At 30.1% G+C, this 16,523-nt stretch overlaps 1 pseudogene; it reads right to left on the bottom strand.

The window, feature by feature from the left end:
• Positions 1 to 3,813: 3,813 nt before the first annotated feature.
• LOC149554288 (1-aminocyclopropane-1-carboxylate synthase 3-like) lies at positions 3,814 to 10,584 on the bottom strand (annotated as a pseudogene).
• Between the last annotated feature and the right edge of the window lie 5,939 nt (positions 10,585 to 16,523).

The raw sequence follows: 16,523 nt of genomic DNA, 5'->3' as shown, positions 1-16,523 counted from the left end.
CAATGGGTGAATTATACCAAATAATAATACAATTAATTCATATAACATGTGTTTAGCCTAGCTGAAGACACTCATGACATGATTCAAACATATTTATCATATTCTAGAAACTATATTTCTGGTCTACAGCCTTACCAATCCAACTATAAATCACCAACCTAGTATTCGAATATGTTGTTGTATGATCAGTGCCACAAATTACAGATGTTATTTCACAACCATCAAGATCACTTATTATTGTTGGCTTATGGTGATCCTCTACATCCCCATGGCCTAACTATCCATCTTCTCCATGACCCCTAGACCATACAACATTTTCGGCTGCATCTCCATAAAAAAAAATAGTACAGTAAGAGAAACATTCCACATGAAAATATAACATAAGAAAGACATTGAATCTAATCAAAGTACAAGGTTCATCAGGGAAGGTCTTAGCAATTTACAAAAAATGTGGTACAGAAGAAAAAGTAACCATTACTCAATATACCATAGCTCTGAAGATTATATATCCCACATAATATATCAAGGAGCATTTCAAGTAGGGCATCATTAAAAGTAAATAATCAAGTGAAGAATCATTAGGAAAAAAAACTTAGAAGATTGGTGTCCTACTAAATGAATGAGATGGTGAGAACTAAATTTCTAGTGTACAATCTCTTCAAAAATACAATGCCCTCTAGAAACAATTAAGGAAACCAAATTGAATGAATTGCCATACTAATAAAGACAAGCCTTTTTAAATGATAAATGTTGTTATAACCAATAGAAAATTAAAAATTCAATTCACCAACAAATTTAATCATCATTTTAAGTGTTCAATATTAGAGCATTCAGCTTTACATCTATCTAGATTCTATAGTAATAGTTCAACATTTATAATTGTTAACAATTATTTTCTAATCCCAAGCATCAAAATAGCATGATTAAAAACTATTTTCATTGCAAGCCTCAAAAGAAAAATTATTCATCAAAAAAGTAGAGAAAATATCTGAAGAATCACATAAAGTACACCAAAAGGCTATACAAGGTTTCACATAAGTTGAAAAGAACTAAATATGACAAAATTTCTCTTAAACAAGTAACTTGTATAGTAAATTGAAAGAAACTTTGAGAAAACACCTAACCAAACCGTTCAAATTATTTTCCAATCTAGTTTCTTTGGCAAACATTAAACATAGTTTCATGAGATCAATAAAAAAATGTCAAATGCATTTGAGGTACAAAACATGATCAATAAACCAAAGGATTGATGAGGATATGTTGATGTAATAATTTCCTTTCTGCAATTAAATTGCCTTTTTTATTAAAAAATAGCAAGTTTTCCTCTCTTTATATTCTATAGTTTTTGGGATTCAAATTAATTGAGAAAATTTTAATATTCTGGTTTGCAAATTTATTCTTTGGAAAGATTTTTGCAATAATATTCTTTAAATTTTCAATGCTACTTTTTTTGAATGTAAATACTAAATAAGCTTGCTAGCACTTCTAGCCTATTTACTGGCATATAGGAAGAATAAAAAGAAGTCTCTGTCCTATAAACATAGATAGCTTAAAGTGGTTATAGACTCCTTGGTACATTTTGACCTTAATGATATACACTATGTTTACATTTGGTATGTTCATGTGATAATTAACAATCCAAACAATTTCCTAGGGATCTACAAGGTGAAATGTAAGGAAAGACAGCATATGTACACTATGAACTCTAACAAGCATAGCAATATAAGAAAAATTGAATACCTCTACTTGGCACTCCTCCATGATAGCTTTTCCAACTTCTGCTTCTAGCTCACAGGCCTTCCTCCATCTGGTTATGTCTTCTTCTATCACTGTAATATCCTTCATGAAACCTTCAACCTTTTAAGATGGTAGAGTGGATCAATTAATCATTTTTTCCTAATGAAACCTATCCATACAAACTTCATAAATAAATATCTACCAATTACCACCATATAAATTGAAGATTAAAATGAAAACATTGATATTTTTTCATTTCTTTTAAAACTAGCATATGAATACATAGAATATCCAAAAGTGTTATTACAGTTCCTGTTAGTGCAATTTCCATCCCTTCAAGTTCTTTAACACGTAACTTATTTTTTGCCAAATCTTGAGCTTTTCTTGCTGAAAGTTCTCTTAAATCATCAACTTCTTCTCTAAAATATGACAACAAAATGAAATAGAAGTGAAATGTTTAGCAACTAAAGAATGATATATAACTTCAAGAATGTGTAAGATGCTTTACTCCAACAAAGAATATATTTCAAGTGTGTCACATATTGCTTAGCTTCAATTTCACAAGCAACACAAATATATATAAAAACACAGCAAGCATAAAATTAGTTAGTGAGAATACATATTATGATTTTTCAAAGATGTTCACCATTATGAGATGCCTTTGTTGTCGAAACACATACCTAGATGCTTCCAAAGAATGCCGCAATTTTGTTATTTCATGTCACATAGTTTTTACTGTACTCTCCATGGAAGAAGCCTGGGTTGAAAAAATAAAAATAGAGTATTAAGTCCATGTTTTCTTACACATACTTTCCTACCAAACAAACTGATAAGATTTATATTTAATACTATATTTATGTGAGCATACTAATAGAAGGAAGAGTGATGAGAAAGAAGAAGTTATCAACATGCCTAATCTTAACTCCCACATTGTCATTTCTAAACTAAAACATAGATAATAAAAATGTTCATTCCTAAGACATAATAATTCAAGAAAAGAAGGATAACTTAAATGCAGCTAGTTCTTCTAGAGATGCAAGTGTTTCCTTTTTTTGTAACAAGGGAAACATCTGTTGGAGTGCTGCCATGTTTTTCTCTACCTTGTATATTCTTCTAGATGCTAAATATATGGATGTATTATTATTAACTCCCATTCCTCTAAGCATCATGCCCATATGCCCATGCAACAAGTTTAGAGAGATGAGTCAACTATGCATATAGATTCACAGCATATAGATAGCTATTTGTAACATTATTTTAGATCATATGCAAGATTGGAACAAGAAATACACTAATAATTTGTGGCTTAGATGAATCATGTGCCATAAAATCATGAAGCTTTGAACACTGGACTACTCTACAGTGAATGTGGATCATCTTGCATTGTTTGTTGCCCTTCCCACTTCATCAATTTTTAGTAGAATGAACCTAAACAAACCCACTGAATACATTAACTAAAATAATGATGAGACTCCACTCCAATACAAAAAATTGATGAGGATGCTATAGATACACAAAGAGGGTTGGTTAGTATCACTTTGAAGGAGCTTGACCATGGGGAGACCACTTCCAGTAATTCTAGTGATAATGAGGGATGTTAACATGGATCATTCTACATTCAAACCTAATTGTGTTATGATGCCAAACAAGATATGGCTAACAAATTAAGGTGTGCATCCAAATAAATCATGTTTTTTTTTTTTTTTTTTTTCCTGTAAGGTAGTAAGGAACCATTGTGAGGATGGTTTGTGTTGCTGCATAAACTAGTGTAAAACTACATTTCAATACAAACATTGTACAACAATTGGTGTCAGTTGCCACGTAAACAATTATAATATTATATTTCAATATAACATAATGAATGCTTTGAGTTACATACTAGAATGTACACTTTCTTGCAATAGTACTCTTTGTAAGAGTTAGGGACAAGGACAGATATCTTCCGTAGGTTCTTGTAATAATTTGATATGGTTGTTACACAATACAACCATTCTCCTTGTAGTTAAAAAGGTAAGAATTCAATATTAGGTAATGTTAGTGCAAGGATTTATATTGTCTTGCAAAGTCTTCAAACCATTACAAGGCAACTTCCATGGTGGATATATTCATATCAGCAAAGAAAACTCTAAACCAGCCAGGTTCCATGCATTTGAATGAGGATATGGGTGATACATTCAACCTAGCTTCATATAGTATCTTTTTCCATAGCTTTACTTCTCCCTCTAGATCTTTTGAGGCAAGTAGATGACTCATGTTAACCCAACAAAAAAGACCTGCATTTCCTTCCAAGTGCTTAATGCTAGACTGAGTAAGCCCCAAGACAAACACATTATACCTCTCTTGTAATCTTCTCTTGTTCTCTACAATATAATAATCAAAAAACCCTTTATCTAACAACATAGTAGCCAATAAATGTTGGGTTTGAGATGATACCATGTAGAAACTAGACATTCTTCTAACTGTTGTGACCATAGTTTTGTTGTAAGAGTAAATTGCCCCTACCTTGAAGCCTAGAAGGCCCAAATCTTTAGATAAATTGTAGACTATATGCACATTTTCAAGACTATAATTTTCTTTGGCAACAATTTTTGCAATATTGTTAAACCTTGGAGAAGAGAAGACTACTCCTGAATATATCTCATCACAGACTAGATGTATTTTCATCTTTCGAGAAAAACCAAACAACATCTTCAACGTTTCAACACTTGATGTTGTGCCTAGAGGGTTGCATGTATTTGTTATGAGAATTCCTTTCACCTTCTTGTTGAGATCTTTGGCTCTCTTGTATGTTGATATCACTACTGATTTGGTGATCTCCAAGTTATTGGAACTATAACAATGGATGGGCATAATTTCTACCCTTTTCCACCACCTTAGATCTCTGTCAAACCTAAAGTGAAAAGAAATTACCAAAAAAATACCAATCTGAGGCTATTGAAAATACCCAACAAATAAATTTTATCTTTGCACATAGAAAATACCATCCATTAAGGGTCAAGATTAGACAAAATTTATTGATGCTGATAATGGACTCACATAATAGTCTTTTCTAGTGGTTGTATGACACATTAATAGGTTTAATCTTATAGTAAAATGACAATCCTATCTTATAACAAGTGATATCATACATTGGATTTATAGGTCTATTCATGGAAAACCTATCTTCTAACAAATAGATTAACAGAGATGTTTCAAGTGTTTTGATTAATAGAGATGTTTCTAAGTGTTTTGTTAAAATAAAAGATAGCTTACCCTACATAGTATGGAGTGGGCACTAGGAAGACATCTCCTAGATCAGTAAGGCAAAACATTAACAACTCGTTGGCTATAGTTGCCCCAGCTGTATTTACTATCCTTTCTGCTTCAAATTTTACTTTGTTTCCTCTCAGTGCCTCCATGAAACTAGCCATAGCCTACAATAATAAGACAAATTCTTATAAGCAATAATTCTAATATTGTAAGGGATGCATGTGATGAGAAAAGCTCACAAGCCTAGAGAATCATAAACGTGTTGTACAAATTAGTTGTGAAAATATAAAGGATCATGTAAATAGGAATAACAAACTAATGCTCAATAAACTCTTGAAAATATGTTAGAAAATAGAATAAGATAACAATGTTCAACAAGATATAGATAAAGTGGTAGACACTTCATAATATGTCAAAAAATAGAAAAAGAGAATATCATTAAAAAAAAAAAGGATTTACGTAGAAAACTGTATACCAAATAAATTATCAATATTCATATTGCTCAAGAAATAAGTTACAATCCTTACAGATGCTTTTAGAGACCTAAATTATTTCCTCCTCTATCATAATTATAGCATACCTAACAAGTTATATGGTATAATCCAAATCTCAATCAGAGTTGTGAATTTTTACTTTACTATGACAATCATCTAAGAAAATCATGATAAGTAGAGTGAGCCTCTTAAGATGGATTTTAAATTTCAAAATACAATCAAAACTATGAATTCATCCTAGAATTTGACAACCTTGAAAGAAAATTATGATCAATAGTCCAACAAAAAAATTTCTTAAGGATATTAGAATGTCTTATCTTACCTTTCTAAAAGCTTCCAACCCATGGTAGTCCTGATAAAGTGCCAATTCTTTGAATAAACTCTTTTCAGTTGGTGCCAGTAATGCTTCTAATTGCTTTGACAACCATTTTTCCAATAGATCAAATAATATGTCATGCCTAACCACTACTTTAGTTTTACTGCATTTTAAGACTTTGTGATTATAAGTTCTTTTCAGATGATTATGTTTCTATTTTAGAATTACTTTATTTTAAGCTTTGATAGAGACATTTATGAATTTGACAAACTTATGATGTACATAGAATTAGTGCCTAATGTTTCTAGTTTTAATGATATTGTTGTATATTGTCTTTAGGTAGAATATGAATGGAGAACTTTCTGAAAAGCTTTTAATGTAGCTCAGATTTTATGGTTATTGCTTTCATATTTTGTTGTACATCAACATAATGTTATGATTATCATGTTTATATTTTGTGCATCAGTATTAATGATAATACGTTGTTTAGTGATATTTGCAGAACTTAGGTATTTTCCTAATACTCTTTTCACATGTTATATAGATATTTATACATATGTGTGTTGTCTATTAAAAGGCCTATATATATATATATATATATATATATATATATATATATATATATATATATATATATATATATATATATATATATATATATATATATATATATATATATATATATATATGCATTAAGTTTATGTTTTAAATCAATTGCTATTAATATATTTGGGGTTTAAACCCATGGTGGTTATTAGCTATGTGTTTTGCATATCATATTTTCAAAAAAAAAAAAGTTTTCTAACCTAAAACCCTAAATGGGTCTCGATGCTTTGAATGAGGTATTATGTTGAAGTTTAATAGCCAAACATATATGGCGGTGGCAAGATGATTTCCATCTATACTCGTCATTGTGGAAGTGGTTCAATTGCATTTAATGCTCATTTAAGAGGAATTATTGCATTGAATTAGTCAGCCATTTCTATATGCGTATGTTTGAGTTCTTGTTGTGTTTGGGCCGAGAATTTGGCCACATTTCTCTATATGTTTTGCATCTGTGATGCTTATTGCTAAAATTCAGCATCATGGCGGATTTGGTCAATAGGGCTTTCATGCTTATGAAGCCGTACATTGTTGGAATTCAGAGTATCATTCATTATCAAAGTTTTCAATTTTGGAAGTCTGGTTTTGGTTTGGGGTTTTGGCAGTGAATTTGGTTTCTAGTCATCGTTTTGAGTTTTCATCTTCTGAAATTTGGAGGTAGGGGGCATTTCCTTACCTATTCCTTTACTGTTTTGGGTGTTAATTTTTCTTGAAGAATTGTAGAGGCTACAGTATTTTTTTTATAATATGCTTATCGATACCCAGGTATGGGTGTAAGCAAGGTTGGGCATAAGTGTCGAGACCTGTTTATATCCATATTTGGATATGGGTTACATATATACATCTTTGTTTTGTGTATTGTTGTTTGCTTTGGGGTTTAGATGGTTTCTATACTCTGTTTTATTATACATGGTCACTTGGGTATTTCAACTTCTTGTATATTATTGTCATTCTGCCATTTAAATAGCTTGCAATGTAGATCGCAGTTACGTTATGAATTGAGCTATAGTTTTGGCTTGGATATTTTGTAAAAATAGTTTGTGCAATTATTTGTGTCAATTTTTTGCATAAAAATAAGTGTTACCAAGTCAAATCCATATGGAATTGTGCTTTTGTTTTTATGAATTTGCATGGACCATAGGTATAGTTATATTATCAAATAACTTTTATGAAGATAGGGCTCTATCTTTATTATACTGTATGTTTGTGTTTGTAGGTGTGAAGCCCGAATTCAACTTTTGAAATATGGATACGGGTGCATTGTTAGTTTGACCACTGTATATGATTTAAAAATAGAGGAAGTAGAAGTCATAGTTGGTGTTAGAGATGTTTGAATTTGAAAACATTGGCAATGGTTGAACAACTAAGTGAAATCACGACAGACATAACATCAAATGGTTGGTATGAAACATAGACAATGTAGCATTAGCAATTATCAGTTTTATGTGAATAAGTTTTATATGTTGTCGATGGTTGTTTACTGTTGAAGTGTTATGTGGTTTGTATCCTTAATAGTAGTATAATGAAATTTTGTAATAAATGGAAATTATATTGTTTGTTGTTGTGTGACGCTTTGTCAAACAGATATGAGGATAGTTTGGGCTATGTGGTAATTTTGAGCAACATTATAGTTTGTTTTCTTTTATAAATATAGAAGTTATTTTCAATAAAGAGTTTCAAATTTATATATATAGTTGTGTTTAAGTTGTTTGAAAGGATATGATGACTGTCGTGAATAGTAACCAAGAGCAATCTTATGTGAATTTTAATATGAAACTCGTTATAAACAAAGGAAAAATAGAGATGGCTTAATTTGGTTATTATAATATGAGGAAGATTGAGTTTTAATTACTTGTTGTTTTGAGATATTATTCACAATTGAATATGACACCATTTAAAAAAAAATAGAGGCATTGACAGTTGTTGTTATTTCTATATTAATGTGGATATTTTATGAACAGTTAGTATATGCTCTGTAGTATTGATGAATTACATCCTTATTACTTTTGATTATTGGCGTGATGAAAGTTACTATAAATTTTATGAATCACATTTTATATTGAACTCTAATATTATGTTTCATTTGCTGATGTGAATATAATTGAATGGTGGCTTTTGTTATACAGTAGTATAACTACAGTAGACACTTGAATATTAACAACTTTGTTAATGATCATTAGTTAAAGTAATGACTATATTTAGTTTCTATTATGTTAAATTTAGAGTATGAAGTGTTTTTATAGCATTTAAGGATCATTTGGAGATAAGCTGTTTTGAAACAACATTCTTTTATTATAAAGATATATGTTTCTTTTCATAATTAAGATGTAAGTTGTTTTCAAGTATTGAAACTGAATATGATATTTGTTTAATGATATATTATTTTTAAAAAAAAAAAAAAAACAAGAGTATCATGTGCATTTTGATTTGTTGTCTTGGTCAGTTCAAAGTTAAGTATAGTTGGTTAGGTTAGCAGGGAATCGAATGTATAACATGAAGATTTTGTAAGTATCATTGAGCTGAGCTATAGTTCAATTGTATTTACGTGATCTTGATATATAGGTTTTATTTCTGTTGCTATAATTATCTATATTTACCTTTGAACTTGCAAGAATAAGATGTGTTTTAGATGGATTAAAGGATGTAGTATCATGTTGTAAACTTATTTATATCTGTTGCATGTACATTCTTAGTATATCTGTTTGATGTGAATTTTAGGAATAGCTATGATGAACATATATCGGGGTGGCTGAATTTGGTTTATCCGATTCAGTTAATTAATTCAGTGATAACTTAAAATTGTATTGGGTGGGTTAATTACATATAAAAGATAATTGGCCTTACCTATGACTTAAACCAATATGGTTAAGTACAGAGAACAAGGCATATCTCTATTCTGTCATTGACAAGTATAATAGAGATTAATGTTATGTGTTGACTATGGGCATATCATACATGGATGCAGAATCTTAGTGCCATAACGATGACACCTCAGTATATATATGGTTCATTTACGAGTTATTCTTAGTGCAAGTTTTATTTTGCATGGTTAAGTAAATGTTTACTTCTTGCATATTAATTTGAAACTGCACTATGTTAAGTGGTTTAGATATCTGCATTATGGTTTATATATGTTTATTCTAACATGTATGCAGGTGGATTATGCTTTTCAACTCAGTGTGTACTGAGCCCCCTTGTTGTGTTGTATTGCATTTTTGTATGTTTCCCAGGTGCTTCGAGATTGTTTAGCAAGTAACCAAAGATGACTGTTGAAGTTACTTTTGAAATAGCATTTAGGGTTCCAATGTTGGATATAGGTGTTTAGAAATGATGTTGTACTACATTATTGTACTAAACTCGATATGTATTAAGCATCTTTATGAAAACATATTTGGATGATATTATATTTCTTATTGAGGTTTTCAGATTGAGAATGATTCAATCTGTGTATTTGTACTTTTTTTAAGATGTTTTTAAAAAATATTGTTGAGTTTATGGTATTTGTTCTTTTTTTCTTATCTTTCGGTTATGCTTAGTTGAGCATTACAGAATAACTACAATACAAATGTAGAAACCATTAATGTCAATTTACCACTTTAAACCACTAAAACTATGCAAGTACACATCATATTCCTATCTTGGGTAATCTATGGCGTCAAAGCATTTGACATGTAACTATGTTGATTTCTCCATATATACCAAAAAAACAAAATATAAAACTATTCTAAGGAATAACCTAGAAGGCTGCCTACATAGACTGAAAATACAACATACTTAATCATAAAAGCAAGATTATATAATATTATGGAACATTTCTTAAAGGTTACAACTCATTCACAGTCCAATCTAGAAATAACATTGCTGAAAATTATGAGTTACATCATAAGAAAACAAATCAACATAACAATTTTGTAAATCTTCAATCCAAAAGCAACAATCATATGAAAAAGCCAACTTAACAATTTAGGCTATCTCCATTACCCTTTTCTCTATGAGGCCCATTTAGATAACTCCCTTAGGATTTAGCTTTTCATCATATAGATTCTTTCTATACTCATCCCACCCAACAAAATAAGGAGATTCCTCTCCATGGATATTGCATGTAGCCCTCCTAGAAACACTTGTTATTGTATTCTTATTTAGACCTAAACCCATACATTTTTCCTCACATATGCTCATCCTCATTGTCAATGGCAAGAAAAAAGAAGCATCTCAACTTAATCTCAAAAAAAAATTGAATTCTACACTTTTCCAATCCAAGAAATGATCAAATATAAATAGCACCTTTGAAATTAAGAAACAAGGGGCTTATTAATCTTCTTTGCCATCAGTTTCTTTCAGCACAAACTGTGATGCATTAATGACACCTGGAGCCTAGAAAAAATTTGGGAGCTTCACTATTATGTGTTGGTAGAGAGTGGAGGAGTCAGCTTCAAGCCACACAGTTTGTGACCTCATATAGCATTGTAAAACACTATTTATATTTGAGCATTTCCTAGATTGGAGAAATGTAGAATTCAACTTTCTCCTAAAAAAATATGCTTCAAATCATTATGTAAGCAACACTTGTAAATCATTAAAATTTAATTTATTTTCTTGGTCATCATACTTACATAAAAGAGACTATGTTCCTAACAATGTAGGAAGGACTTTGTAGCTTACACTGAAGTTTGCTTTCAAGAGTTTGGAGATAGAGTGAAACAATGGATCACTTTAAATGAACCTTATGCCTATGTGGCTATAAGATATGATATGGGCATAATTTAGTGCCTACCCCTAGGTCACATTTTGCTATCATTGTCGATCTCTTTTAGGGCTAGTTTTATGTTGATCGTTAGCAACATTGTTTTGAGACTATCAGATATTGTGTTATGGATTCAGTTAATATATGATGAGATTACTTGGTACTTTATAGTTCATGTATGTATGATGATTATTCAGTGATTTAAGTTATTGAAGATGATTAGATTAGATGGTTTATTATTATATGTGTTTTATTATGGATACTTACCCCATACTTGCATGTGTATGGTGTCTGTGTTTGCTCTTATGTATGGCATTTCTGATGTGGTTAAGGAAGGGAGTCGTAGTCACCTGCTAGTCAGGATCTACATGATGCACCACTTCCTACCATTCCTTGTTTAGTTTAGTATATATTGTGCTTGTACATGCATGGTTTTTATGCAAGTTGCAGGTACTGAGTATCAACTTCCTTGAATTGCCAGGATGAGCATACCCTATTGCATTATCTCAATGGTAAGAGAGGGGAGATAAATTCTCAAGTCCAAATCCCAACCCTTTAAGCCATTTGTCCTAATTGGAAATTAGGACAAGTATCTAAGTTGAGTACCCTCCAAATACGTCGGATGACATAATTCGTGATATTAACCCTTTTGGTTTAATTTTGTATATGTTTTTCTATGATGGGTTTTCGTATTTTATTTTATGAGTCTTTGATGTATTTTCTATTAATTAAGCCTAATTAAAAGATTTAATTAATGGTTTAATTTAATGAAAATTTTTAATATTTATTTTATTTAATTAATTAAGAAATTAATTAAATAAAATAATTAAATTTGAAGATAAAAGTTATAATTTTAAAGTTGGAATGTGATAATATTTATTTAAAGTAATAAATATTTTATCAATTAAGTTTCAAAAAATGAAATTAAAAAGTGGAAAATATATTAAAATTATTAAAAGATTCTAGATTTCATGTGATTAAAATATAAATATATTAAGATAAAAACAAGTGAAATTATTAAAGTTAGTGCATGAGTTTTAAAATTTAATAAATAAATAAATAAATGAATAAAGTAAATATTATATTAATTAATGTACATTATTTTAATGTTTGCTCACATAGGAGTTTGCAAATTCTCGAGAGTTGTCATGTAGACAACACAAGATTTTGCACTCTGAGAATGCACAAGTTGTCTACACTTAGGAGTTAGCATATTATTTGAGCACATGGTATCTGCAACCTTATCACTCATCTAGAAGGTTGGAAAAGACTCGTGCTTAGTTGTCATGCTTATCTTCTAGTTCTTTCTAAACACATTCTAGATGCATCTTAGAGGCCTTTAAATAGAGGCTCTCCTAGTGTGTTTGGACAAGCTTCAAAGCTTACATGCATTTGAGAAGCTCATATGCTTCTACATGCTCATATGTTTCTACATGCTCCTATGCTTCTTCAAACACTTCTCATCACTTGTGGGTTTCAGTTGGCTTGGATCTTGGAGGAATTGCGAATGTTGGAGAAGGAAGAGATTTTTTTATGAACTTCTGAGGCATGGCAAATTAGCATCAGTGTCCAAGTGCACTCGTGATTTTCGCATATTTTATTTGCACTCTTTCTCTTCCTGTCTTCATCATGTCTGTTATATGTGTCTGAATATTCTCTGTGATTGAATTTTCAATCTTGAAATTAGAATATATATATATATATATATATATATATATATATATATATATGTTAATTTTAAAAAAACCCTAATTTCAATTTAAGAAGAAATTAGCTAAAACGGGTTTGGGTTCGAATTAGAATCGAATTGAGAAAATAGATTTGAAAATGGTTTCAAAATTTATAGTCAAACCTATTAGGTGGAATTTTGGGTAAAGTTAGAGATCAATTATTTTAAAGGAAAAATTCTTAATTTAAAGGGTTTCTTATTTAAAAGAGATATATATGATTTTTTTTTAAACATATTAAATCTGCATACTTATATATATATATTTACAACGCTATTATATTGATTGACAATCTGTATACACACACACACACACACACACACACACACACACACACACATATATATATATATATACACACATATAAGTGTGTGTGTGTGTGTATATATATATATACATATGATATTAAAACGTAGTGGAGAAATTTTATATATAAATTGAATCGCAAACGTTTTAGAAAATGTTAATTTAAAAAAAAAAAATTGCATGCTAAAAGGGGCGGGGAGGGATGTACCCGTACCCCCACCCCCCTTTATGGTTGGCATGATGCCGGCAGCGCTGCTGCTACAGGACCGCGATGGTAGTGCTGTCGCAGGCTTGCGTCGGCAGGTAGCCACGACTCTGTCGTAATAAACACTACGGGAGGTACAACCATGTTGAATGACAATAGCAACGACGGTCGCAGAGAATGGTACCACGTACTGCAGGGGGTTACATAATTATTGTTTTATATATTAAGTATTATATATTAATAATATATAATAGTAATTATTATATAAATTTATAATAATTATTATTATGTATTATTATATAATATGTTGATGATTTTTTATTAAATTTGAAGAAATCAATAAATAATATAGTTTTAAATTAATAAAATTACTTAATTAGAATTAGTCTAATTAAGATTAATAAGAATGTTTTAAGTGAAATAATGGAGATTTTTAATGGAATGATTATAGATAGAATTGAGGGAAAGAGATATTGAATTCATTTAATTTGAATATTAAGGGATTAGAAAATAGTTGACTTTTAATATTAATTTTATTTAATATATATTAAATAATTAAGAGATGGTAATTTATATTATGTAATAGTTGTTTAATGATGATTATTATAATGGTTTAAATTAAGAGACTTTAATGATATTGGATTAAGATTAAATTGACAAAGAGTCATTGTTACATTATAACATAGCTACGATTTGAATTATTATTATGTTATGGATTAATACGTTATGTATTATTAAATAAATTATTGATATACCTTAATGGTTTTAAGAGTTAGTTAAATATTAACTAATGAAGTTTATGGAAGGTTCTCTAGATCAATTATTTATAGTTTCAATAAGTTTATTATTTATTAATGTTTGTTGGGTCTAGCAAATCATTAATAAATAATAGTATAATGGTCTAAATGATTATCAATAATACGAATTTGTTAAGGAAATATTAGTATTTATTGAAGAATGATGAAGGTGGTTATTATAGATTTATTAATAAGATTTCCAATATAACTTGTTATTAAATATTAACAAGTCATTATGAATATTTGTGAATTGAATTATGGTTGACTTTTAACCTACAAATTATAGTTAGTTATAAATTAACTGATATTTATTGGGTTGTTGGTATGGTTATGTAATTATTAATTAAATTAATTAATTAGATTTAATTAAATTTAATTAATAATTAAGTTATGTAATAGAGTTTTAATTGATATGCTAATATCGATTATTTTAGTGAAGTTGTTAGGTATTTACGTCGAAGTTGATAAGTCTTATTCTAATGACTTGAATAATGACCTTAGATATTTTAATGGTGAGACTTAGTAATATTTAATTGAGAACTATTAGAATGATATAGGGTCATGGATTGTGTACCTAAGTTAATTGATTGATTTAATTGATCATTTTAATAAAGTTATAATCTTCTTGTTCGAATATTGGTAACTGGCTTTATTATAATTTAACAAATAATGATCCTTTGATTATGTTGAAAAGATGAAGTAACATTAAGGAAGTGTTATTCAATTAGAACATTGATTTTAGCAAAATAAAGTGAATGATTTTATTAAGTGAGTAGATATTTATCCTTAAGCTATTCTTAATGGAAGAATAATGTTATCAAGGGAACAAACGGGTTGACTTGTAGGTCAAATGATAGAACCTTATACACTTGAAGTATACTTGCAAACAGAAATAGAAGACCTCTACACTTAATTCAATTATGTAATTTTAACAAACCAAAACATGTCTTTGCATTGTGTTTTCTCTATGCTTCTTGTTTTGGGTTTTGAGTTGACTAGTGTTAACCAGTCTTAGGTTGTTACCAGAGGCTTGCGAGTTATGCAATTGTGATGGCATGTTGATGTTATTTGGTCTCAATCTTTCTAAACCCAACCATGGTTATGTGATGGTATGCTCTATGAGATGTTTGTATTAACTGATTGTTATTTTTCATCATTCTTCTTAAGTGAAGTTGAGTTATATGTATTTGAGACACTTGACTTAACCATTTTTGAGTCATCAATTAGTTATCTTTGGATTACTTTCTAGTCGCCATGATGAGACTGAAGTGTTGATTTATTTCTTGATGATGTCATGTTGTGACATGTTCGACTTGACCATTTTGGAGTCTTCGATCATTATGTTCTTGAGATATATTTTGGTTATTGAGAACCAATGGATATTTTCGATTATTAGTGATACCTTCAGTTTCCAATAGAGAACTGTTGTGGTCATGATTATTTATGGATTATTTTCAGTTGCTCATGGAGATTTGATATTTTTTTATCATGGAGATTTGATGCTTTTATTGTGGATATTTGATGATTCTTATTGAGGATTATCTTTTGCTATTTCTTTCCAGTCACTTGTATAGGACTGGGGTGATTTTATGATTCCATGAGCTTAGGGTAGGTTATCTACTTGTAGTGTCAGAAAGTGGCTTGCAATGGGGGTCGGGGCCCTAAGTGGCTGCCAGGGTAACTCATTGTAAGTTTTGCTAATAAGTGATAACATTTACACTAAATGGGGATTAAATGAACCTAAAAAGATAATTGTTTTGGTTCTCGCCCATGCCTCGAGTGCTTGTACAGACTAGGATGGGAGTAGAGAGAACACTCGGTTGTGACCTTGCATTCCATTGTATGCCTTGTTAGTATGAGAGGATACTAGTGGCCGCATGAGGATTAGTAGGGACCCGTGGAGTTTAGCTAACTACCAGGGTAACTTCTACATGATATATGTGATGACACTTTCCCACTTGCATAGTAGGTTCTTACATGTCATTGTGTGCCTCTAGTATTAGATTTCAATTTGTGATTGGAATTTTTGAGTTAGTATACTTTTAGGATTCCTAGACTTAGAGAGTATCTTTGCTATGTGATTTTTGATAGCCTATTTGGGACTTGAGATTATCTCCTCAACACAATGGGAGTGGACCACTTAGGTTCCACGCGGTCAGGTGGTAGTGCTTTATCACTCTTATCATTTGAGATCCATCTGAGACACCATGGATGGAGCATTCTTTGTTGGTATCTATCATCATTCTATCTTTATGGATTATTATGGTGGACATGTATCCTTACATTGATGATTTGCATATGTTAGATGATGCTTTACTTTGCATGTTAGATTACTTTCTGCATAT

The sequence above is a fragment of the Cupressus sempervirens genome, chromosome 6 (assembly GCF_028749045.1).
Source record: "Cupressus sempervirens isolate cs-2001-9-10 chromosome 6, ASM2874904v1, whole genome shotgun sequence".
Lineage (NCBI taxonomy): Eukaryota > Viridiplantae > Streptophyta > Pinopsida > Cupressales > Cupressaceae > Cupressus > Cupressus sempervirens.
Note: the sequence above shows the minus strand (reverse complement) of the source record. Positions and strands in the feature narration are given on the sequence as shown.